The sequence below is a fragment of the Pleurodeles waltl genome, chromosome 11 (assembly GCF_031143425.1).
Source record: "Pleurodeles waltl isolate 20211129_DDA chromosome 11, aPleWal1.hap1.20221129, whole genome shotgun sequence".
Taxonomy (NCBI): Eukaryota; Metazoa; Chordata; class Amphibia; order Caudata; family Salamandridae; genus Pleurodeles; species Pleurodeles waltl.
The window spans coordinates 436761302-436785738 of NC_090450.1; positions in this window are offsets into that span (position 1 = coordinate 436761302).

Here is a 24437-nt window from a genome sequence, read left to right on the forward strand (position 1 = left end):
GTGTGGAGGAGAGAAAGAAGTCAATGGTGTATGAACTGGTTAGCATGATCAAGGCGTACATGAAGGTATAATATCTCATCATTTCGGCATGGATCGCATTTGAAATGAGGGAAAGCACCTGTGGATTAGCATATGGCCGAATAAGCCACCCCTAAAAGTGGGCCTGCTTTATCTGCCTCTGCATGAGTCTTAGCAGTGTATTCAGCATAGTTAGACATCGTAAGTGTTCTAGGAGTGTTGCATGCTCAAGATGTGCTGAAAGAAGTCATTATCTCCCCTCTGGAGGCAGTAGAGCAAGTGACTCGAGGCCTAACATGTCCTGTTTTATGCGGGAGATATCCCTATAGAGTGTTGTCCTTGTATTCCTGTATACCCAAGGTAATGGCCCCTAATAACAACTTTGAAAGCGTCCCATTCTAATAAAAGAAAGGAAGAAGTAGTGCCTGAATTATGGTCAAAGAATTTGTCTATTGCCATTCCCAATGAGGACTGAAACATGGGGTCCTGTAGGGCTGTCGGTTACAGGGGTCAAGTGGGTATTGGGGAGAGTGCCATGTCCTAATTTAAGCACAAGGGTTAGGGATTGTGGTCTGAGTAGGGGCACCCTTAATAATCTGTATAGGTTATGTTGGGAAGAATGTCCACGGGGGTCACTAAGTGGTCCATACAGATGTGTAGGTTGTTGGGCTGGAGTAGAAGGAGTAAACCCTAGTGTGTGTGTTGCAAAGTCTCCATAAATCAATTAATCTCTAGTGCTCAAGCCAGGCATGTAGCGTGTAGGTGTTGGAACTGGTCACTGTGTAGGGGAGAGCAGGAAAGGAGCGGTCCAAGTTCACATCCAGTACACTGTTAAAGTCCCCACCAAGGAGCCACGGTATCCTGTCCCAGCATGGGAGCATGCTTGTTAGTTTGGTGAGGAACCCCTGTTGGTTAGGTAAATATATGGAACCAATGAGCACGTGGTGGCCTTCAAGGTATCCCTCCACATGAGCATAGCGACTCTCAGTGTCCCATACAGATGTGTGTACAACAAAGGGAGTGTTAGAAGTTATCCACATCAGGGTTGCCCTAGCATTTGTGGAATAATTTGTGGAGAATGCCTGCCCCCACCAGTGCCACTGTAATTTCACGGCTTCAAGCTGTGTTAGTTAAGATTCTGGCAGCAGTGGGATATTTGTGGAGCAAAGGCATAAGTATGATATACTGCATACCTACACAAAGGAGTATGAATTCCTCTGATGTTCCATGTTACTATATTTATGTGTACCACTGTAGTAGATGATGTACGTGTGGAGAAGGAGGGTTTTTACTGCAATCGGAGTGCAGTGTCTCTCGCTACTATGAAACGACACGGGCAGAGTGAGCAAACATACTTTAAACTAATATAGCATTCAAACAAAAACCCATTAATACCATAAGGGCAGAGGGACAACATTTATCTGACCAAACATTGTAAATAAACAAGTCAGTACTACACATAAGGGTCGGAAGTAAAAAAAAAAACTATTTCTCAGGCCTATAAAATTGCCGCCCGCCACACGTTTTACCTGTAAGACAGTGGTTAGCAATACAGAGAAATTGTACATATTTCAACATTTTACAGTTTCTTTGGGGTGGATATCAGTTTTTCTACCCCTAGTATCAAGCCAAGTAATGCAATGGATAAATAATGGAGGGGAGAGGTAGGGGTAAGAAGTGTGAGGCAGAAGAGGAAAGTGGGGGGAGAGAAAAGGAGGGACAGGAGTAAAGGGATTGAAGAGGATAGGGGAACTTCCAGCACACATTAGCTTGGTGAAGTCATGTCAACTGACAGCACATTGTCTTAGAGTTGAAAGGTGTACCATGCAGTGCACTGCAGGGTTCAGCAGAGGTCCTCAGCCATCTGGAGCATCACTTGAGGGAGTCTTGTTTGTTGATGTGGAGCTTTCATCACTGGAGGATTTGGACATAGCTTCATCCAGGTCTGACATAGGTGATAGGTCTCAGATTTTGGGGGCAGGCTGGAGGGCTATCCAGCATTTGTGAATCATCTGTTCCAGATCCAGTGTACTATGTGAGCGTGAGGAGCAGTCCCGGTGGTGTTGATGGCTACAGCACGCTTTTCCAGTAGAGACCTTCTTTGGGGCAGCTGTGCACCAAGCAGGTTCTGGGAAAGTAGGATTAGTGATTTCACTCCACTCACAAGCAGCTCTAGAATCTGTGAAGAATGTTGTTTTGCCATCATGTATAACTCGAAGTTTCACTGGGAATAGGAGTGAGGATTTGACATTCAAAGTCTGTAGGCATCACTTGACTACAAGGAAAGAATTCAGTTGATACACTGTCAGAGTATAATCAGGGAAAAACATTATGTGGGAATTTTCAACAGTCAATTCTGGTAATCTGTGGGCTTCTTGGAGGATCACATCCCAGTCACTGAAATGAAACAGGCATATCACCATGAAACGTGGGTTCTCTTCGAGGGGTGGGCATCCTGTGAGCCTGTTCAAGTGTGAAGGAAGGGGACAGGACCATTATTGGGATAATACTTTGCAGCCAAACCTCCACGTCTGAACCTGGGTCAGGGCCCTCTACATTTTCAGGCATGCCAAAGACGTGGAAATTGTTCATACCGGATCGCCCTTCTACATCTTCCACTCTATCCTCTAGCACACATAACCATTCTTGTAGTGCATGTAGACCCTTCTCTGTTTCCCTCGCCAGAGGTTGCAGTGCTAAAATAGCTTGTTCAGCAGCCTGGACTTTGCCTGCCAGGTTACAGTGGTGTGCACGCAGTAGGGTTAGATCAGCCACCACTGCATCTATCTGTTGTTCCAGGATGTACAAGGTCTTTCAATGGCTGCCAGGACTTCGTCTAGTTTAATGTCGATAGAGGCTTTGTTAGCGCCCCTATCAGGTGAGGAAGAGCCCATGATTGACAGTGGGGGGGGCTTTCTTGGAGGGAGCAAAGGTATTGGGGGCACTCTAGCGCAGACATCCCATGGTGGAGGTCAGGTGAATAGTTTACAGTGGAGTCACAATCTACCGCAAGGCGTCAGGCCTGCTTGCGATGATCAAAGTGACGAGATGGATCCACGCAGCATGAGCAGCCCAATGCGTGACTAGTTGTCGACAGCAAACTCTTTAGATGGATGCTGGTAGTATGAAGTAAGTTCCAGGGGCTGGGGGAGTCAACTGCACAAGAGCAAAGGAGGAAATGACACCACAAGTCAACAGTGCCCGTTTACATTCCCAGTGATGTAGGGCCGAGGTGCACATGCTATCTGGTTGCAGACAAAATAACTTAGTAGTGGCTGGTCAGTAAGTGAATCATCCAGGGGCATGCAGTCTGCTAGAACCAGCACCGGATGACAGTTGTTGTGGGGGGTATCATAAAAACAGAGCCTTATACAGGAGGTGGGGTGCAGCTTTCTAATGCACCGGAGCATGGTGGAGACCCAGTTGGATTGCCTAGTAGTGCAGTTCGTTAAGTGCCAAGTAAGGAGATTGAAGGCATTGTGGATAGCCGTTGGTGGGTGTGTTGTGTTCCACACACAGCCCCTTGTAATATAGATCCTGGGCTCTTTTGCTTGTTAAGCCACTATGGCACTCTGTAATTGTTGTTTTTTTTTGGGTTCCACCTGCCCAGTGCTATGTGAATGACTAATGTGGCAAGCACTATTGATTACTTCTTGGTCGATGTTAGGTTGTGGCCCCAATTGGTAGATATGAAAGTAGAAGTGAGATGTGATAGTGACCATTTCCCCTTGCTCCTTACCCTTTCTGGAGAAATGTTCAGGAGAACACTTAACAACCATGTCACAATTATTCCGCCACCTTGCTGGAATAATAAATTCACCAAGATTACATGGCCAAAAGTGGTGTCCAACCCTCACCATATTAGAGCAATATATCAGATTTTTTAAAATAGTTTGGCTGAGTATGAAGACCAGGCTGTGGGGAACATTCCGATTCTCAAAATACATGACAACATGAATACTCAGCTACGTTTTTTTTTAAATAAAACAAGGCGGTCAAAGCCACATGAAGGGAAAGGGGCACGCAAGGGATGGTTTGATGAGAGGTGCTCAAAGGCTAAGTCTGGGTTAAGAGTAGCAGTAATGTCTGGTTCCCAGAGGGAAATTAAACAAGCTAGGTCCCTATACAAAGTAACTTTGTCTAATGCAAAAAAGCAGTGGGAGGATTCCCTGTGGTAGGAATTATTAGATGCTTCCAGAGAGAAGAATAACAAGAGTTTCTGGGAACTTCTGTCTAAAAGAGAAAATGGAGGTAGGAGTTGTCCCAGCAACCATATTCAACCAGAAAGCTGGGTAGAGCATTTTACTACTCTCTATGCCCTACCAAAGGGCCCAATGGACACCAATGTGGTCCACTCTCCAACAGAATTGTTGGAATCAAATTCCAGCATGGCCCCCCAAGTGGAGTTTCAGTGTGTCCCTGAGGGTTGCTTCATCTTTAAAATAGAAGAGACCCTTGAGGCTATAAATAGCCTAAAACCTGGCAAAGCACCTGGACCAGATAAGCTTCCTGGAGACCTTTACAGATCGGAACCATATATCGGGTCCTGGTATATTAATGCCATCTCAAATAGTATAGCTGCAGGGGGGCAAATTCCAGGTACATGGAAGGGGGCAGAGATCATACCAATTTATAAAAAAGGGAATGCTAATCTCCCAGCTAACTATAGGCCAATTAGCCTTATAGACAACCTACAAAAGATCTTTGCTAAACAAATTTTGCAGAGGCTAATTAATTGGGTTGAGGAGTACCAAATCCTTTCCCATTTACAGGCAGGGTTTCGTGCAAAAACTAGCACGATAGACCAGGTCTTTCGATTGGCCATATTGCATTGGAAATATGTACTTGTGGCCAAACAATGCCTGTATGTGGTATTTATAGACCTGCGATCGGCTTTTGATTTGGTCCCAAGAGCCAAACTGTGGGAAGTGCAGGGTAGATTGGGAGTCCCAGAGGATCTATTACTCCTGTTAAAACGACTACATGAGAACACTTATGCCCAAGTGAGGTGGGATGAACAAGGCGAACTGACAGAACGGATCCCAATCAGAAGAGGAGTTCGCCAAGGTTGCGTGTTAGCCCCCCTACTGTTTACCATATTTATCAACGAAGTAGTAAAGGCTGTGTCCATAGGCCAGAATGATGCCCCTTCCCTGAATACACAAAAAATCCCCATCTTGCTCTTTGCCGATGATTCACTCCTCATTTCTAAGACGCCAATGGGGTTGCAAACCCTTGTTGACCGGTTTAACCAATTTTGTAGCGATCATGGGTTGGAGGTTAACATTAACAAAACCAAACTGATGGTGTTATCCAAGGGACCTAGGAAATTTTTTTTAATTCATATTGAGGGAGTACCGTTGAAGGAAGTAAGCTCTATAGATTACCTGGGAGTTAGGTTAACCAGTAAACTACTATGGGAAGAGCAGATTACAAAAAGTGCAGGGCTCCTACAACACAGAGCCTCATCCATATTGCGTTTCTATCAAAGCACCTTTACAAAGGTTGTTTCCCCAGCAATAAAAATGTACACAGCTAAGGCTCAAAGTGCAGCCCTGTACGGAGCGGAGGTATGGGGTTACGCTAACTGTAATAAGATTAGTGTGGGGGAAAACAACTTTGCAAGGGCTTTAATTGCATGTCCACGCACCACACCCTTGCTTCCATTATTTCTAGATCTGGGGTTAAGCCGAGTAGCAGATCTAGCTACTCTAAGACCTCTCCTTTATTGGATCAGGTTATGGATAACCCCCGAACTAGATATATATAAGACCGCATTACTCGATTTATTGAAATGCCAAAACGCTAATACTCTTCCCTGGATTCGCCATGTGGCCCATTGGCTCCGGCTTTTGGGTCTGGGTGACTATTGGGAAAATCCCCATAAATTAGAGAGACGGCATAAAAATGTTTTAAAGTTAACCTATTGGTCTTATGTTAAGGACAACTACATAACCCATAAATCCCATGGTCGCTTAACTAATTCCTTTACTGATATTAAATGGTCCCCAAAGTTTGAACCCTATTTGGATGTTATACCGGATTTGCAAGGCAAGAGCTTATATGCAAGGTTTCATTTTGGCTCTCTGCCCCTGATGTCATTGATTCATAGGTGGGGGTCGATTAATCTTCCCGATATATGCCCTGCCTGTGGCAGTATTTTTGAAACCATTGAGCATTTCATGTTCTTCTGCCCAGCCTATGCGATTCCGCGAATAAAATGGATCCGCAAGATTTGCAGGGACATGGGATTCAAGAACTGCTCTTTGGCTCTACGGGTTCTAAAAAGCCATAATTCAGCTGACGTAATTCTTTCAGTAAGCAAGTATTTAGCAACAGCTTGGCGCATACGTTGCCATCTCCAAAAAGTAATTTAAGGTCTTATCTCTTTATAGGTAAGATTTAGAGTCATATGTGCAATTCAAGTTATTGTTTTAATGTTTCTACACCTATTTATAGACATGTATTTATTTATTCACTTAAGAATTATTTATTATCTTGTTTTATGTGCTTTTATGGTCATTGATGAACAAAGTTGATGATGAAGATGATGATGAATTATTGACCACGTGGTTTGGACAGGGCTTTGGAATAGATTTTTCTTAGACATTATGTAGGTAATCATCATGTGTTTCTGCTATTTTAACACTAGTATTAGCCACAAAGAGTTATTTTTATGCACCTGTCTGGTACTCGTGCCATTTTAACATGAATCCGATAACCATTTTAAGTTATTATATAAGCTTTTTATCACACTGTGCTTGTGTCTTAATGACTTGACAGTGCTTAAACTTGCCATATGATTGTGCCGGTAGTAGGCTCTCTTTGTTAAAGTATGCCATCTAAATTATTAAGGAACTGTATTACTATGTAACATCAAATTAGCACTTTAAATCTTTAAATCTTGGGTCGGATAGTTTGTATTTATCTTGATGATGATACCACCTGGGAAATTTGAATTTGAAACCACCTCATATTGTTTTAAGAGCTTTTAAATATTTGTATTATTTTAACGTTATGAAGTAGACGTCTTAGAAACCTTGGCATCTAAATGTTAAGCTATGTATTGGGAATAATGGTGGATTATAGTAGGCCATGGCCTATAAAAGCTATTCTTATTCTAAACCTTATTTTTAGCCAGTGTGAAAGCAAAATGAAACAAACGTACCTTTTTTGTACAATTTAATATGTAACTTTTATGACCCATGGTCGAAATAAAGTATATATGACTAATGTGGCTTAGTTCTAACGAAGGAGAACAGGACGAGGAGTGCCAGGTAGCAGCAGCAAGCAAAGTACAGAATTTGGCAATTAGTCCCCAGGCATCTGCCACTGATGTATTCTGATGGTTGTGCCCCCCCCCCCAGTGAAGCAGACTGGTTAAATCAGGCAAGATGTTCCCAGTTCTTATAGGGGCTCCAAGCATATGGCTCACAGTGTTGGAGCGACAAGAGAAAATGCAGGTCTGCCAACCCTGAGGTGTGAGCCTTATCGTGGAACCATCTGGTTGATCAGCGCTATCAGGAGCAAGGCCAAACACAGGGTGCACTGCTGAAGCGCAGAGTTCAGGTGCTCAGAGGGATGCAGGGAGTGTCGAGCTCCACAGGAACCAGGTCACTCACCTACGATTGGCAGCATACAGCCCAAATACAGTTCAAAGGCTGGGTTTGTAGCCCGGTGATGTTCGTCCAGGCCCCCCCCATCCCTCGAGGCAAGCGTGCACATACAGGGCGCATTGCTGCCATGGAGGTCAAAGCTGGCCAATCAGGAGCCCATTGGTGTCGGCCTGTGCAGGCCATCGAGTTAAGGGTGTGACTCCTTGGATGGCGGAGTAGAAGTAGGCTAAATGTAGGATGCAGGGGCATTCATTGCAGAGCCTACAAAATTGGAGCCACCATCTTTACCACGTAGGCCACTTGTAAAGCTCATAGGGTAACTCATCAGGGGACACAGCTTTCCAATTTTTCTGACTAATTCACTCCCCTATTAAGTATTGCTACTTGAGAGTCTAGGAGTTTCTCTAGATGGATGGTGTCACCCCATTGGAGTACTCTGTCTTTGGAGAAATCTACGTTCTCCATATAGACTTCCTTGAAAAAGCCAAAAATGTCTCCTCCATTTCCTTGCTGTTAGAAGCTATGGCCAGCTTCTCTGTTTCCCTCACCAAATTTCTTTTTAATTCTGATTTTATTTTCCAAACCAATAGTTTACCACTTTTCTCTCAATATTCAAGATGTGCCAATTTACTAGCCTCCCACCTCTTCCTTATTCTCTCACCCATTAATCTCACTAGACCATTTTTTGTTTCCTGGAGTTCAACAGCTATCACTTCCTTCTGTATGTTTAAGCTATTCTGAACTGTCAGCTGTTCTTCTGCTTTCCTCATAGCTTCTGGCAGCTGCCTACACTCAGTCTTACATACCCTATTTCTTTGCCCTGTAATTCATTTTAATTTCCCCCTAATGCCAGCCTTAAAAGTGTCCCTAGCCAGATTTAAGGGTGCAGAACCTTCATTACATATAAAACAAAATCGGCAGTATCTGCTTGTAGGGTCTCAAAGACTTCTGTTTCTATCTATAGTTCACAGTTCAGCATCCACCTTGCCTTATTTGAGGAAGCCTAAACTCTAACAATATAGAAAAATGATCAGCTAGGTGGGCCGGCAGTTGTGTCATACTGCTAAACTGATTTGCCTAATGGTTGGTCCACTAAAAAAATAGTGGATTCTAGAGGCGCATCCATACTGTTCATTATGAAATATGTATTCTCTTGTTATCCATGCTTCTACTCCAGATGTTTATCACATTACTATTATGATGTTGATCATAATACCCCACTAAAGAGTAGCTGTTTCCATACAGGCATATTTTGGAGGTGAATCATCTGCTGGAATTCCTGGATGCCTGTTCAGTTATGATGGCTGGATGTTATTTTGAACTAAAATATCTACTCCATTAATGCAACCCTCTTGGTCTGTACAAATCACTTGCTGCAGCCATTTGTAAGACCTAAAGGGTTCTAAGCATTCTTTATGAGATAAGTGTGGCTCCCACAAAATAATTATTTGCATTTGGGAGACTTGCAAATATTGTAAATTCTTTTAAATCTATTTTTTTAGTGCAGCTCATTTATATTCCGTGATAATATTTCCATACAGGCCTCCCCCTGCCTATGCCTCCCATACTTTAATTCACATGTTTTCCTATTGATGAAGCGACTAACTGAGTTTGTCCCTATTAACACCTTGTTCAAAATAGAGAAGCTGCTGAGGATTTTTTTTTCCACCAGTGCTCCCCACCCAGTATTATCCCCTTTTCTACTCCTCCAACCCTTCTCACCTCGGGATAACCCTCCAGTTTCCTCTTGGACATTCCACCTGTCCTTAAGGAGTACCCAGTGAATGACTAATGTCCTCAGGTAGGTGAGCTAATAGCAAGACATGAGAAATAGCTTCCAGTAGAGCATGCTTATAGGGAGGTCCACATCTGCAAGCACTCTCCTAGGGATCGTCTTACAGATGGTCATAGTATACTATTTAGGGGGTGACGTTCATGTTCTGATGCTATTAATCAGGTCATCTTCATCTTCAGACTCTCTTAAGTTATGCATTTTTTTGCTGTACATCACTCGTAAGTTTGGCCGGGATCTTCAGTTGAGCAGTGTCGTCTTGTTTTTTAAATTCTCCAATACTGTTCCCTAGTTCCCATTGTCTTTCTGCAGTCGGATCATGAAACTACATTTATGAATACATATACCACTGCTATGTGTTATAGGGAGACAGAGTAACCTAGCAGAATATTGCCTTACTTGATTTGTCCACAATGAGCATCCCAGGAGGTGGTGGATATAGGGGATGGGGAACGAAACTTCTTGATAGATACTCAGGCATGCTGATATTTTTCACAACATTCTATAGAGAGGCCTAGGGGAGTTCATTTAACTGAGATATTAGTGTTAGCTAGGCAGAGCAACAATGTCCTGTTTGGAAGACAGAGATGGAGTCTTTACTTATGCCGATTATTGGAAAGGAGAGGAGGGGCCCCTGCACTGGATTTGCACCAGCCTTTCCATGGTGGTGATACCGCCATGGTAAGGCTGATTAAAAGTGGACTGGTGATCAGCATGGCGGTGCTGCTATGGGCACCGCTGTGGCAGACCATGACTCCAACCGCCGCCACCCAATCTGGATCCATGATCCTGGAGCTTGTGGCCGGCCCCTGGCATTCTGAACCTCAGGGTTGTAACCTGGTGGTCAGAATGCCAGGAGTGCGGTGGTCTGACCACCACCATGACTTCGGAGGTCTTAAGACCGAAAAACTTGTAATGAGGCTCTAAATTCTAACAATAAAGTTAAAAAAGAATAGTTAACGTAAAAAAGTCCTAGCTTACCCAAAGGCACTCTGAGTCCTCACAAACAGCTTCTGCTCCAAACCTCAATAAAGAAATAAAAATGAAAATTATGCAGACCCAGTAAAAAAAGTCTTAATAAAAATAAAAAAAGGATTATGCATCCAATGAAATCAATGGAAAAAATATGACCATATACTTTTATTTGTTTAAAAATGTACTTCAATACAGAAATTCATAACAAGTATAAAGTAGACATAAAAATGTTATTAAAAAAATACACAATATATGTAATTTGTATATGAGAAAATGTCAATATTATTACAAATAATTATGATCAATTATGTTAAAGTATTTTAAAAATATTACTTAAAATTGTAAATCTTATAAATGTATCTATGTTCATTTGATTATATTTGTTTACACATGTAATTACACAAAATGTGTATTAAAAATACTGTGCTTTGAAAAATAAATAACAATTGAAAACAAGGATTTCCTAAAGTAAACAAACTGAAAATTATACATCATGATATAAAATGTACAATGTTTTTATTTCATATATTAAACCAATATATATTTAAAAAATAAAGAAAAATAAAGGCCAATAAAGGAAATATATAACGCGTAAAATATAAAAACACTTTTAGCTACCTAAAGAACCGAAAAAGCAAACTACAAATTTGATTAAGGCAAAAAAGGTGGAAGAATATATTCAATATGTATATACAACACTACACTCATTAAATCATATATGTATCTAATTTTCAATTTAAAATCATTATAAAAATGTAAAGGTAGTAATTAAAAACATTTATAAAATGTATAAATACTTATACATCACATCATCAATTCTTTTAGTATTTGTAACAATTTAAAAATATTACACATACCTTTAAGTATTTAACCTGTTAAAATATAAGAAAATAATTAATGTCTAAACTGTATGTAAATAAATTGTTTTATTTATAAAAAAAAGTATATGTTTTAACACATTTACCCTCTCCATTACAAAATCAACTTTTCCAAAAACACATTAATTTGAAGCACTACCCACACTGACCATCCATATTTATTATAACAACCAACCCAAAAGTATGACAAAAAATTCACAATGTAATAAAAATGTTTCCATGAAAATCATTTAATGCAAAAATTATTTCTACATGTAAAATATATTTAAAATATTTACAAATACCTTGCATTAATATTAGCTATCCTAAAATCCTATATTTACCAAAAATATAGAAAAAGCATCAATCACAATTGAATATAATTTTTAGTTACTGAAATAGCTTTAAACAAGATTAAAGTTGAAACAATTTAATAAAAAGAAAAAAATCAAAATACAATCCACTCTAGAAGGCAACTATGCCCAACACCCCAATAACATTAAAGCATAGAGAGCTCACATAATTAGAGATGCTAAATTCTAAATAAATAATACAACAAATATTTTTTTTAAATTATTAAATTTAGAAATCTGAAATCAAAAACAAAATAAAAAGTTTTTTAAAAAAAATTATACCGAAACAATGCTAAACATATAAAAGAAAAACAAATTACACATTTTAAATTAAAACACAATTAATGCAAATATATATAAAAAAGACTATGGGCCTCATTACAAGTTTGGTGGTCAAACTGCCATGCTGGCGGTCCCAAAAAGACTGCTGCGATGGTGGTCCCCAGACTGCCATTTTACGATGCAAACAGGCAAGACTGCTATCCGCCAGGCAAAAAAGGCAGACCGCCAGTGGCTCGACAGCCGAGCTTATAAACAAACACACAATTGCCGTGGCGGTCTCCTCATGACGATCAGCCAATGGGCTATGCGTCCACCACAGTAACAGACAAGTGCACATTTGATGCATTTAAAAGCAACCCAGCTGAGACACATTACTCCAGTGGACACACCTGCAAATCACACTATAAAACACACCCCTTCATAGACCAAAATCCTTTGCACCTCCACAGGGATCAAAAGAACGATGACCACCATTTTTTAAATAGGCACCCGTTCTTTCACCATCCCATAGAATGCTCTGCACACACTTGTGTCCATTTACTCCTTATTACACTTCCCTTGTTAAGTAAGTCCCTGTCACCCACTTTAGTTTTCCTCAATGTCTCATTCCAAGATGCGGAAGATGAGTTGTGAATCATGGTGGATGAAATCATTAGAGTAGAGCCACAATTGTTTGGAGCCCAAGTCCAGCACACTCCCCTCGGTAGGAAAATGGAAATATAGGACAGGATAGTCAACAGGGTGAATGCTTTGGGCACACCCTGCACACAAAGGAGAAAGGAGAACATTTGGAAAAGGTGGAAGGGACCTTGCCCCTGAGGTTGAACGACCTCAGGAGCAAGGTCCATTCTGTGGTCTCCAGGCAGCAGCAGCTGGAGGCCAAGAAGACTAGCAGTGGCTCTCCCAATGCCCCATTAAGACTCTTTCCCTGACAGGAGAAGGTCATTGCCATCCTGCATCCTTAGGGTTTGACAGGAATACCTGGGGGAGTGTAGTCTGGTAAGTTACAACACAAAAACTGTCACATAACTGCAATGTCATACATGCCCACAGCTCAGCTTTGGCCTCAGTCTTGTTCATGTACGTTACCTACATTCAATACCTGAGTTTTAACACAATCAATATGTATCATTGGGCCCAACATTGCAGCTACTAATGCTCAACACATGTCATATGTCCAAATGATGCCTAGGATTCATGGTCTGTCCCAAATGTAAATGTATGCTCATACCTAAGTGCAGCCTGCATACTGATATGTAATACCCAACATTTGTCAAGTTGGTGTAGAGGGAGTGTCCTGACTGCGACTTCCAGGAGGCCTTGTGCCAGTAACTAGAGAGGACCGCCAGCACAAGCCCTGCTGGGACAGAGAGGACCGCCAGCAGCTGAGTCACTGCAAAGGAGGCCGCCGCCTCAAGCACCGCTGAACAGGGCTCCGCCGCTACAAGCACCGCTAAACGGGGCACCGCCGCTACAAGCCTAGCTGAACAGGGCACCGCCGCTACAAGCACCGCTGAACAGAGCACCACCGCTTCATGCACCGCTGAACAGGGCACCGGCGCTCCAAGCACCGCTGAACAGGGCACCGCCGCTTCATGCACCGCTGAACAGGGCACCGCCGCTTCATGCACTGCTGAACAGGGCACCGCTGCTACAAGCACCGCTGAACAGGGCACCGCCACTAATAGCAGCGCTGGCCCATGAGCGCCAAAGGCACTGACGCTACTGAGTCCGTCACAAGCAGGAAGAAGCACTCTGGGCACAGAGCCCCCTCCAGAACCAGTGGATATTCCCATCCACTACCTCTGTCCTTAGCAGGATTAAGCACTCTAGGCACCCTGCCCCCTCCAGAACCAGTGTAGACTGTCATCCACTACCTCTGTCCTTAGCAGGATGAAGCAGTCTGGGCACCATGCCCCCTCCAGAACCAGTGGAGAAAGGCACCCACTACCTCTGTCCTTAGCAGGATGAAGCACTCTGGGCACCATGCCCCCTCCAGAACCAGTGAAGAGATACATCCACTACCTCTGTCCTTAGCAGGATGAAGCACTCTAGGCACCATGCCCCCTCCAGAACCAGTGGAGAAAGGCATCCACTACCTCTGTCCTTAGCAGGATGAAGCACTCTGGGCACCATGCCCCCTCCAGAACCAGTGAAGAGATACATCCACTACCTCTGTCCTTAGCAGGATGAAGCACTCTAGGCACCATGCCCCCTCCAGAACCAGTGGATATTCCCATCCACTACCTCTGTCCTTAGCAGGATGAAGCATTCTGGGCACCATGCCCCCTCCAGAACCAATGGAGAAAGGCATCCACTACCTCTGTCCTTAGCAGGATGAAACACTCTGGGCACCATGCCCCCTCCAGAACCAGTGGAGACTGTGCACTTCCCAGACTTGAGAGACTGTGGCTTTGCACTCCCCAGGATGGAACAGTGGGCAACCCACCCACTGTAGAGACTTGAGAGACTGTGGCTTTGCACTCCCCAGGATGGAACAGCGGGCAACCCACTCACTGTAGAGACCTGAGAGACTGTGGCTTTGCTCTCCCCAGGATGGAACAGTGGGCAACCCACCCACTGTAGAGACTTGAGAGACTGTGGCTTTGCACTCCCCAGGATGGCACAGTGGGCAACCCACCCACTGTTGAGAATTGAGAGACTGTGGCTTTGCACTCCCCAGGATTTAACAGTGGGCAACCCACCCAATGTAGAGACTTGAGAGAATGTGGCTTTGCACTCCCCAGGATGGAGCAGTGGGCATGTGGCCCCTTCGTGGATTTGTCGTTGTGCACTAAACCGGCTGAGGTGCCCCCCTTTCCCTCCCCCTGAGGTGCCTGTTTTCTTGCTCTCTGATGCCCCTGCAGTGTTCTCTCTGTCATGGTCAGGGATCTTGTGTGGGCCTCGCCCATACCATGTGGGCCCAGTGTTCCACGGACTTCATTGGAGCACTACCTGGACTACTCAGTTTGGTGTATATTTTGTTTATGGTGTATATATATATTTTTGCTTACTTGATTTTAATATATTACAATGGTTACACTCATTTCCTTTTGTCTTTGCATTCTTCCGGTGGGGTTGGGGGGGTGTAACTATAATCTATAAATAAATATGTATTAGTGTGTGTGTTGTAGTGGGTGAGGGTGGGGCTAGGGGTAGCGCGGTCTGTGTCCCTGTTTTTCCCTCCCCCTTCCCCTATGTCGTAGGTGCAGTACTCACCGTTGTCTTCGCCGCCGGCATTCGTGCTCCTGGTAGAGGTGCAAGAAGATGAGGGCTGGCAGGATGTGCAGCTCGGGTTCCATGGCGTCCGGATTCCTCGTGGGATATGTAGAGGTGAGCGTTTTCCCTTCGAAGTCCTGTTTTTGTCGTGTTTTTGTCCGCTGGGAATCCGCCCTGGAAAAGGTGGCGGATTGGTAGGTTGTGATACTGTGGGCGGTACATTGTCTTCCTCCTGTCTGTTGGCGGTGACCGCTAAGCTGTTTGTCTGTACCGCCGTGGCGGTCGGTGTGTTAAAGTGGCTGTCTTTGTTGGCTGTTTCCGCCACGGTCGTAATTCCAATTTGTTTACTGCCGGCCTGTTGGCGGTCTTACTGCCGCTTTAACACCGTCCGCCAGGGTTGTAATGACCACCTTAATGACTTTATTATTGTTTGATTATGTTTCTGTTATTCCATGTAGTTGTAGAGTAGATGCTAAACTGTCTAGTAAAGTGATATGTAAATGGTAGCTAGAGCATTTTGTTTTGGTAAGGGGCCTGGTGTGCAGTGTTGCTTAGTGATACCCTTTTAGAATTCTCAGCTCTCAAAATGTAAGGATCTCTGGGTATTTTGGATTCGACAGTTACTTATCCTTGATCAGTGCAGCTTCTCTTGGGGCTCTCAATGAATAAATCCTATTCCTGCAAGAAACTGATTGTATTTTCAATACTTCGAACCTGTCCCCTGCTATTACCATATAGGCTTCAAATGTGCAAAAGTCCATAAGTCAAAATGCTTTATTCAATTAAAAACATAATCATAAAAACACAGAATTCATATGTATTAAATATAGATAAAAGTGAAAACAAGAAGACATATATACAATTCTAAATAGATCTGCAATAGTGTACTGCACAGTTTAGAAAGCAAGCAACAGCAAAGCTAAATTCATTATCCTTCTAAGTTTGCAGGAAAATGAAGACAGGTCTAAATAAACTAAATTTGCAAACCTTCACATTTGGTAATAGACATATCTTAAAATAGTAAGCGTAAAACAGGCAAAAGAAAAGTAAATGATGCAGGGATTTCTCTGAAGCACTGTCATAAGGACAAACGAGGCCACATTCTCTGGCAGGGTGCCCTAAGGAATACTCAGAAAAGTGCTAACAGTTCTAAACCTGAATCTTGTCCAGGGCCAGCTTTAGCGTGGTGGCGCCCTGTGCGACAGTCTTTTTTGGCACCCCCCACCTGCATGACCACCTCCTTGGATTCCCTGATAGACCCCCATTACATGCATTAATTTGTTTTAAAGTGCTTGTAAAGGCTGGCTTTACTAACCCACTCAGCTATCCACAGAAAATACATATCTGTTCTTTGCAGCAGGAATATTAACCCTATACGCTCCTTTATGGCGAGTCAAAACTGCCACTAGACAAAACTCCCATCTCTCTCCCTAGAAAGAACATTAATCACAAGAAGTATCTTGACATTTTAATTGTTTCCTGGAGGCTAGACACACAAGGAACTGTTCAGTAGATGCTTTTAAATTGCATGTTTCGTAAGTTATTGCTAAACACAGCGCCCCCCTGAGGTCAGCGCCCCTCAATCCAGGTCAGCACCCGGTGCGGCCGCACCGCTCGCAACACCCTAAAGCCGGCCCTGATCTTGTCAACAAGGATCTTTCGCATTGACTGGGAGTATATAGTAAGTAAGGTTCAACATCAGAAACTGTCAGTAGGTGGATGTAATATTTCTTTGTGGGCTTTGTTAATTTGTTAACATTTCTTTGAGATCGCCTATCATCCACAAATTCATGCCTCAGGCAAGTTTTGTCATGTTTGGTGGTGTGATGGGGGGCGTGGCCAGGACTCCGGCAATGGCGGTCGCATGAGAGCTCGGCTCCGGAGGGGCCAGCTCGAGAACCCGGCCCAGCACGCCGGCACAAACTGCTGGGGCACTGAAATGCGCTGCCGTAAAGTGAGCGGAGCGGCGGGACCCCCGGGTCGAACCGGGTGAACGTTACGGCCCGTGCGAGGCTGCCCAAGTGATGAGGAGACCTGCTGCCTTTCCTCCCCTCTGAAGCCGCGGCCTCGCGTGAGTAGGGGGCCGCGGCGTGCACGGGAGGAGCAGCCTGAAAAAGACGGCGAGGACGCCCGAGCCCCGGATCTTGGAGGCGGGACCTGGCAACGCTGTGGGGGCGCCATTGGGCCTGCTGGTGCCCCCCCTGAAGGTGCACCTCGTCCAAAACCAGTAAAACGGGTGTGGCCCTGTTCCCAGTGGAGCCACCCCGAGAACACTGGCACTTGCCCCACATGGACATTCTGAGCGGCGGCAGTAAGCGGCAGACAGCCCTCCCTGGCAACAACCAGCAGTAGGATAGCCAGTAGGGTGAGTGACACCCCCTATCTCCCCCTATGAGAAGGCGCAGACAACTTCGCACCGCTATTTGGGGGCCAGCGTGATATCCTCGTACACCACCGGCCATTGTGCGCACGTGTTGCGCAGGCAAGCGAGCACACACCCACGAGCACACTGGTGTCACCGGCGGAGAAGTGGGTACGCTGAGCGTGGAATCGACTTCGGCCTGACGGCGCTGCGCACCTGTCACCGGCTGGCACGGCGGGCCCTGCCAGCGGGGGCAGGTGAGGGGGTTGACACTGCCTGGGGCGGCAAACACTCGCGACTGGCCACGTCGGAACCCCCCCCCCTGAAATGGAACACGACCGTCCGAGCTCCCAGGGCCCACCCAGGGACGACCACGAACAGCACCAAAGCTGTGTAGCCTAAATCACGGGGTAAACCTCAGCGGGGACTCCCACGGCACCCGGCACCCTCCCCGGGACAAACCTCTTGGTCGGACTGATGCCCCCCAAGGGCCGACATAAGGGCAGAGCCATGGGTCCCCCAACAACCCATGGGAACGGCGCAGTGGAACTGTTGAGCCAGCCACACTCCAAAGTTCAAGACACCCTAGACAAAATATTGGGAGCCATAGAGGACACAAAGTCAACACTGCAACGAGACATCAACCAAGTCGCGATTGAGGTGGGTCTCCTGAGAGCCGAACATCACAAGCTGGCCGACAGAGTCAAAGACACGGAGGCTACGCTGGCGAACATCACCCCAAGGCAGAAAGACATGGCGGCGGAAGTAACCTCACTGGCTGACAGAGTAGCAAGACTTGAACAACGCGCTGAAGACGCAGAGTGGAGGAACAGAAGGAACAACGTACCAGTGGTGGGTCTTCCCGAGGGGTCCGAAGGGGAGAACATGGTAGAATTCCTGGAGAAATGGTTGAGAACGGAGGTTGCGCCGGGATGCCTGACTCCCTACTGCACGTTAGAACGCGCTCACCGCGTGCCATCAAGACCGCTGGCTCCTGGCGGACCCCGTGCTGTAATTGCTAAATTACTGCATTACAAGGACAGGGATATTCTCCTACAGAAAGCCAGAGAAACATACCCGTTCAAGGTAGCAAACGGAGAAGTAACACTATTCCCAGACTTTACGCTGGAAGTCCAGAGCAGGCGAGCCTCATTCTTAGCGGTCAAAAGAGCAATACGAACCGAAGGGATCCAATACTCACTTTTATACCCTGCAAGGCTGAAAGTGATCGTGGATGGAAAGACCACCTTCTTCCAATCCCCCGAGGAGGCATGGGACTGGCTCGAGAGGCGCGGGGCCCAAACACAACGACCAGAGCTGACGGATGTTGGTGCTGGCGGGACCCGCCGGGCAACTAGGAGGAAGAGGCCCGGGGATCGCCCGCGCCTGGCCCCGACGAAAACGCAGAGGGAAACAGGCAGAAGAGCGGCCCTGGAGGTGGCGGCCCGGGTCGGTTGCGAGGCGTCCTCCAGCGAGGGCTTGGAGGTGGACTCCGATGACACGATAGTATCATCTGCCGGGGGCTCGGGGAGCCCGTCCCGGGCACCAAAGGTGACTCCGCAAACAGCTGACGAGCTTGGTTGACCTGGCTGCGCGACTGGGCCTGAAGTAATAACGAACTGAACGAATGATTGGCCCGTCCGGACCTGGCCGCTTCCCCCCTGACTATACCTCTCACCTGTCTGGCTTGGCTGGCGAGTATTGTAATTATGTGTTTGGTAAAGTTGCACCGTTGCACGTTTTTTTGGGCTACCTATAGTTCCGAGGGTGCCCTGGGGAGGGGGAGTTGGGGTTCACAGTTCCGAGTTAATCCAACAGCATGGGCAATTGAATGTTATCACAATGTAGGAGCGAGAGCAGCAGTGTGTAGATTGAAATGCCGGGCGCACTGGTCCTCCAATTGTCAGATCCCAAGAACAGGATGGCAGATTACAATATCATAACCTGGAATGTCAAGGGGCCCGGCCAAAAGACACAGAATATTGTCATTCCTAAAGAGAAGGGGGGTGCAGATAGCAATGATACAAGAGACCCACCTAGCCCCAGGGGAGGGAGAGAAACTCAGACGAAGATGGAGAGGGCGAGTGTTCGCTAAGGAATACTCAGCCTATGCAAGGGGCGCAATGATATGGATCAGAGCAGGTGTCCCTCTGACAATTGAAACCGCAAACATAGACAAGGAGGGCAGGTTTGTGATATTGGAAGGTAAACTACATGGGACCCCATTAGTCCTGAGTTGCATCTACGCCCCTAACCAAGATCAGGTTTCATTCATGACGAGCCTATCGGGACACCTTACCCGCCAGCATACAGGGGAAGTACTAATAGGTGGCGACTTTAACGCAGTGCTAGACATAAACATGGATAGATCCACCCTACCACTACAGGGAGCTATATCAATTAAAATAGCACAAAGCTTGGTCAAATGGCTTGACTCATGGGGGTTAGTGGACATATGGCGGGTGCATCACCCAACCGACAGGGACTACTCGTTCTTCTCGGGCCTCCACCACGTCCACACCAGAATTGACAGGGTGGTCTGCACCCCGGGCTTGGCCCGTGGGATGACACGTTCTGAATACCTGGCCCGAACAATCTCAGACCACAACCCACTATTATTAACACTGAGGACATCGCTGGATAGACCCCCCATACCGTCATGGCGACTTGCCCCCGCGGCGCTCGAGGATCAAGCGTATAGAGAGGCACTACGAGACTACCTATCAGAACACATTGAGATCAATAGAGGATCCACCTCCTCCAGGGCAGTGGAGTGGGAGACACTCAAGGTGGGGACGAGTTTTTTTTGCCTGGGGCGGTCAATAGGGGTGAGGAAAACACTAGAAAAGGAGCTCACTGCATTAGAGAAGGTCATACACGAGGGCGAGCTAAGTCTGGGCCTTGCAGCACACGAGGAGGAAGAATACAACCGTGCCCGCAGAGATTATTACATGCACCTGTATGGTAGACCTAGAAGCCTGGAGCTAGTGACCTTTGACAATTATCTGCAGCAGACCCCGCTCCGAGAACGGAGACCAGAGGACAGAGACAGCTTGGGGGGGGGCGTGACTATAGAAGAGATCAACGATGCAATAGCGCATCTGGCCCCTGGGAGGACCCCCGGAACAGACGGTCTCCCCTTGGACTTCTACAAAAAATATAGATCCTTGTTAACCCCAAGCCTGGCGGAAATGTACGCGGAGGCGCTGCGGTGCGGGGAGTTACCAGTCACGATGCGCGAAGCACTAGTAGTGCCACTCCCTAAGTCCACTAGCAGTGAACCCTTGGTGACAGACTTCCGCCCACTATCAATGCTGAACAGCAACTTTAAGATCCTTAGCAGGATCCTGGCCGACCGCCTGCTCCCTCATATGCCCACGCTGATTCACGCTGATCAAAACGGCTTCATTCCAGGCCGCGGCACCTCCCTAAACCTCAGATGTCTTTTCTCTATCATGCACAGGCCCCGAGAATCGATTCCACTGACCGGGCTCCTGTTAGCGGTGGACTTCGAAAAGGCTTTCGATTCAATTAGGTGGGACTACCTGAGGTCGGTGATGATGAGGATGGGCCTGGGTGAGAGCTGGGTGAGTTGGGTTGACCTACTATATTCGTCCCCACTGGCAAGGGTGAAGACAGGTAGAGTTACATCCGGAGCATACCCAGTGTTTCGTGGAACCAGACAGGGATGCCCCCTCTCCCCGCTTCTGTTTGCCCTGGCGATTGAACCTCTGGCGAGCCGACTGCGGGAGGAGGGAGCAGGACGGGGGGTAATGTGCGGACCTACTGAACACATTGTCTCCCTGTATGCTGACGACATACTAATATACCTTGGGGACGGCAGCAGCAACCTCCCCTGGGCCCTCAGTGTCTTGGAGAACTTTGGCGAGGTCTCCAGACTTCGCTTAAATGCGGCAAAACGTATGTGTTCCCTTTGTCCCAGACGGCGTGCGTCCTGCTTCATGCCCGACGGACGTGAACTGGGCCCCCCGAACCTTCAAGTACCTGGGTATCCAGATATTCCACGAGTTGGGAGATCTCAGGGAGGGTAATCTGGGCAGAGCACTGCGATCGCTGAGGTCCTCGTGGGATTCTGGCATTCTTTGAAACTTACAGTAATGGCTAGAGTGGCACTGTCCAAAATGATTATGCTTCCCCGACTCCTCTATTACTTTGTAAACCTGCCGCTGCTGATCCCCCCATCATGGTTCCGCGACCTGAACATGCTGCTAAGGGAACTAATATGGGATGACGGTCGTAGGCGCACCGCACTTACAACCCTTTGCAGACCGACTCAAATGAGAGGACTGGGCGCCCCCGACTTTGAGGCTTATTACCTGGCATCCCAGCTACAATGGGTACCTGGTTGGATGTCGGGCGGGAGACCACTGGACTTGTGCACACCTCAGGGGACAATAGACGCAGATTGGATCCTGGCACGCATGATACGTAGGAAGGTAGCCCTACCTGGTAGCAACATAATGACGAGAGTTGCGTTGGTGTGCTGGGAGAGGTGCATGAAAAGAGTGGGAGTGGGCCCCCCCTATTCTCCGGCTCTGCCAATTTCGCCACTGGTCCTGGGAGTTGGGGGACTGTGCCCGGGAAGCCTCGGACTTGGCCCATGGACAAGAGCAGGGATCGAGACCGTGAGCGGCCTCTTTAACGGGGGGTACTGAGAGATTTCTCTGCCCTAACTGAAGCGGGTGTTCCCCGGGGCCAGTTCCTACTCTTCGGGAAGCTGGTTCACACCCTGAAAGATCACTGGTGCACGATAAACGCAGAGCCCGCAGTCCACAGGGTACTGCACCTTTGGCTGACATCGGGAGAAGAACCCCACCTGATAGCTAAAATTTACCTGGCCCAGGCCCATGCAGTATTGGGCTCCTTGCAATCCCTGAGGGAGCGATGGGGAGGCACCATTGGGAGGGAATTGACTGAATCAGAATGGAGCAAAGCGCTAGCATACCCCCGGGTGGTCTCACGTAATATGCGACTACGTTACATCCAATATAATTACCTACACATAACGTACCCCCACCGCACCGACTATACCGAATATACGGAGGTACTCCCAGGACATGCCCGAGATGCCAGGGGGGCAAGGCAGATTTTGACCATATGGTGTGGGGGTGCCTGATGCTCCAGACCGGCTGGAGGGAGGCACTGGCTGCCTATCCCGTCTACTCGGAATGGAGTTAAGGCCCACCCCGGACCTGTGTTTACTGGGACTCAGGCCAACTGAGTTAAAGGGAAAAGTAAGAGGGCGTTTTCTAGACCTAACGCTGGCCCTCTATAAAAGGCTGATCTCAAAAGGCTGGAGGGCCCCGGTCTGCCCATTGCTTACCGATTGGAAAAGGGATGTTACGAAATGGTCCAGGGCCGAACTACAGGTCCTGTAAGCCGAGGAAGCCAAGGGCGTCCGACTTGTTCCTATCGCCCCGACTTGGGAAGAACTGGTGACGACATGGGACGCTCTAGCCAAGAGAACAACAAACACTGAAGTAGGGGTGGCCGGGGAGCGGTATGCCTCAGGGGGTGGTCCTGAACGGGAGGTTGCCTGGTTGGTGCCCTGAGGTCCCAGTACTGACAATTGGACCACATGTAGAAACGGAAAAAAAAAAGCCACAAGAACCGCCACCACCCACAATGCCTCAGGAGCAAGGGGGCGTAAGAGGCGGAAAGAGCAGACTCCTGCCCCACCCACACACTGGTGCGCCCCGGACATGGCCCCCATAAGACTATCATAGCACGCCTGCTCCTTAAAGAACATTAACCACAAGTATCACCCATACAATGCTGTAAAGTTAACCCTTTGTTTAGTTTGGCTGCCCTTCCTATCCCCTCCTAGCCTCCCTTACCTCCCCTCTTTTTTCCCTTCCCCCCTCATTATCTCCGATCTTCACTTCCTATGGTCCCCTCTCCAAGTTGCAAATAGGAATGTTTTTTTTATCCACAAATTTGTTACGTATAAAAATGGCATAAATCCAATAAACTAAGACCAACGATGAGCTCGGCGTAGTGGGTCAAGGGGCTTAAAGCACTAGAGTCAGTACCCGATAACTGCACAAACCACACTAGGGGCTCCGCAAGACCTAACAGTGTAACACGAGTAATGTATGCGACAACTGTGACCAGCTTATGTGTTCATGTGTAACTGGTGCAAGTGATTACTCTGAACCGAAACACAAATGTATAATAACAAAATGTTAATAAAATATATTTAAAAAAAAAAATGTTTGGTGGTGTGATCTGGGGCCAGATGTAGGAAGCACTTTGCGAGTCGCAAACGGCAAAATTTGCCGTTTGCGACTCGCAAATGCGTGTTTCCTATGCAGAAATGCATTTTGCGAGTCGTTACCGACTCGCAAAATGCATTTCCGAATCGCAAATAGGAAGGGGTGTTCCCTTCCTATTTGCGATTCGCAATGGTATGCAATTCCATTTGTGACCGCTTATGCGGTCGCAAATGGAGTCGCAGTTACCATCCACTTGAAGTGGATGGTAACCCATTCGCAAACGGGAAGGGGTCCCCATGGGACCCCTTCCCCTTTGTGAATGGACCCCAAAATATTTTTTCAGGGCAGGGAGTGGTCCAAGGGACCACTCCCTGCCCTGAAAAAACCGAAACAAAAGGTTTCGGATTTTTTGAGATGCAGCTCGTTTTCCCTTAGGGAAAACGGGCTACATTTAAAAAAAAAAAAAATGCTTTATTGAAAAGCAGGTCGCTAACATGGAGGCCTGCTGACTACAGCAGGCCTCCATGTTAGCGAGTGCCTATACTCGCTATGGGGCCGCAATTTGCGACCCACCTCATGAATATTCATGAGGTGGGTCATTGCGACCCCATAGCGAGTTGCAGTCGGTGTCTGAGACACCGTACTGCATAGCAATTTGCGAGTTGCAAATTGCGAGTCGGAAGGACTCGCAATTTGCAACTCGCAAATTGCTTCCTTCCTACATCTG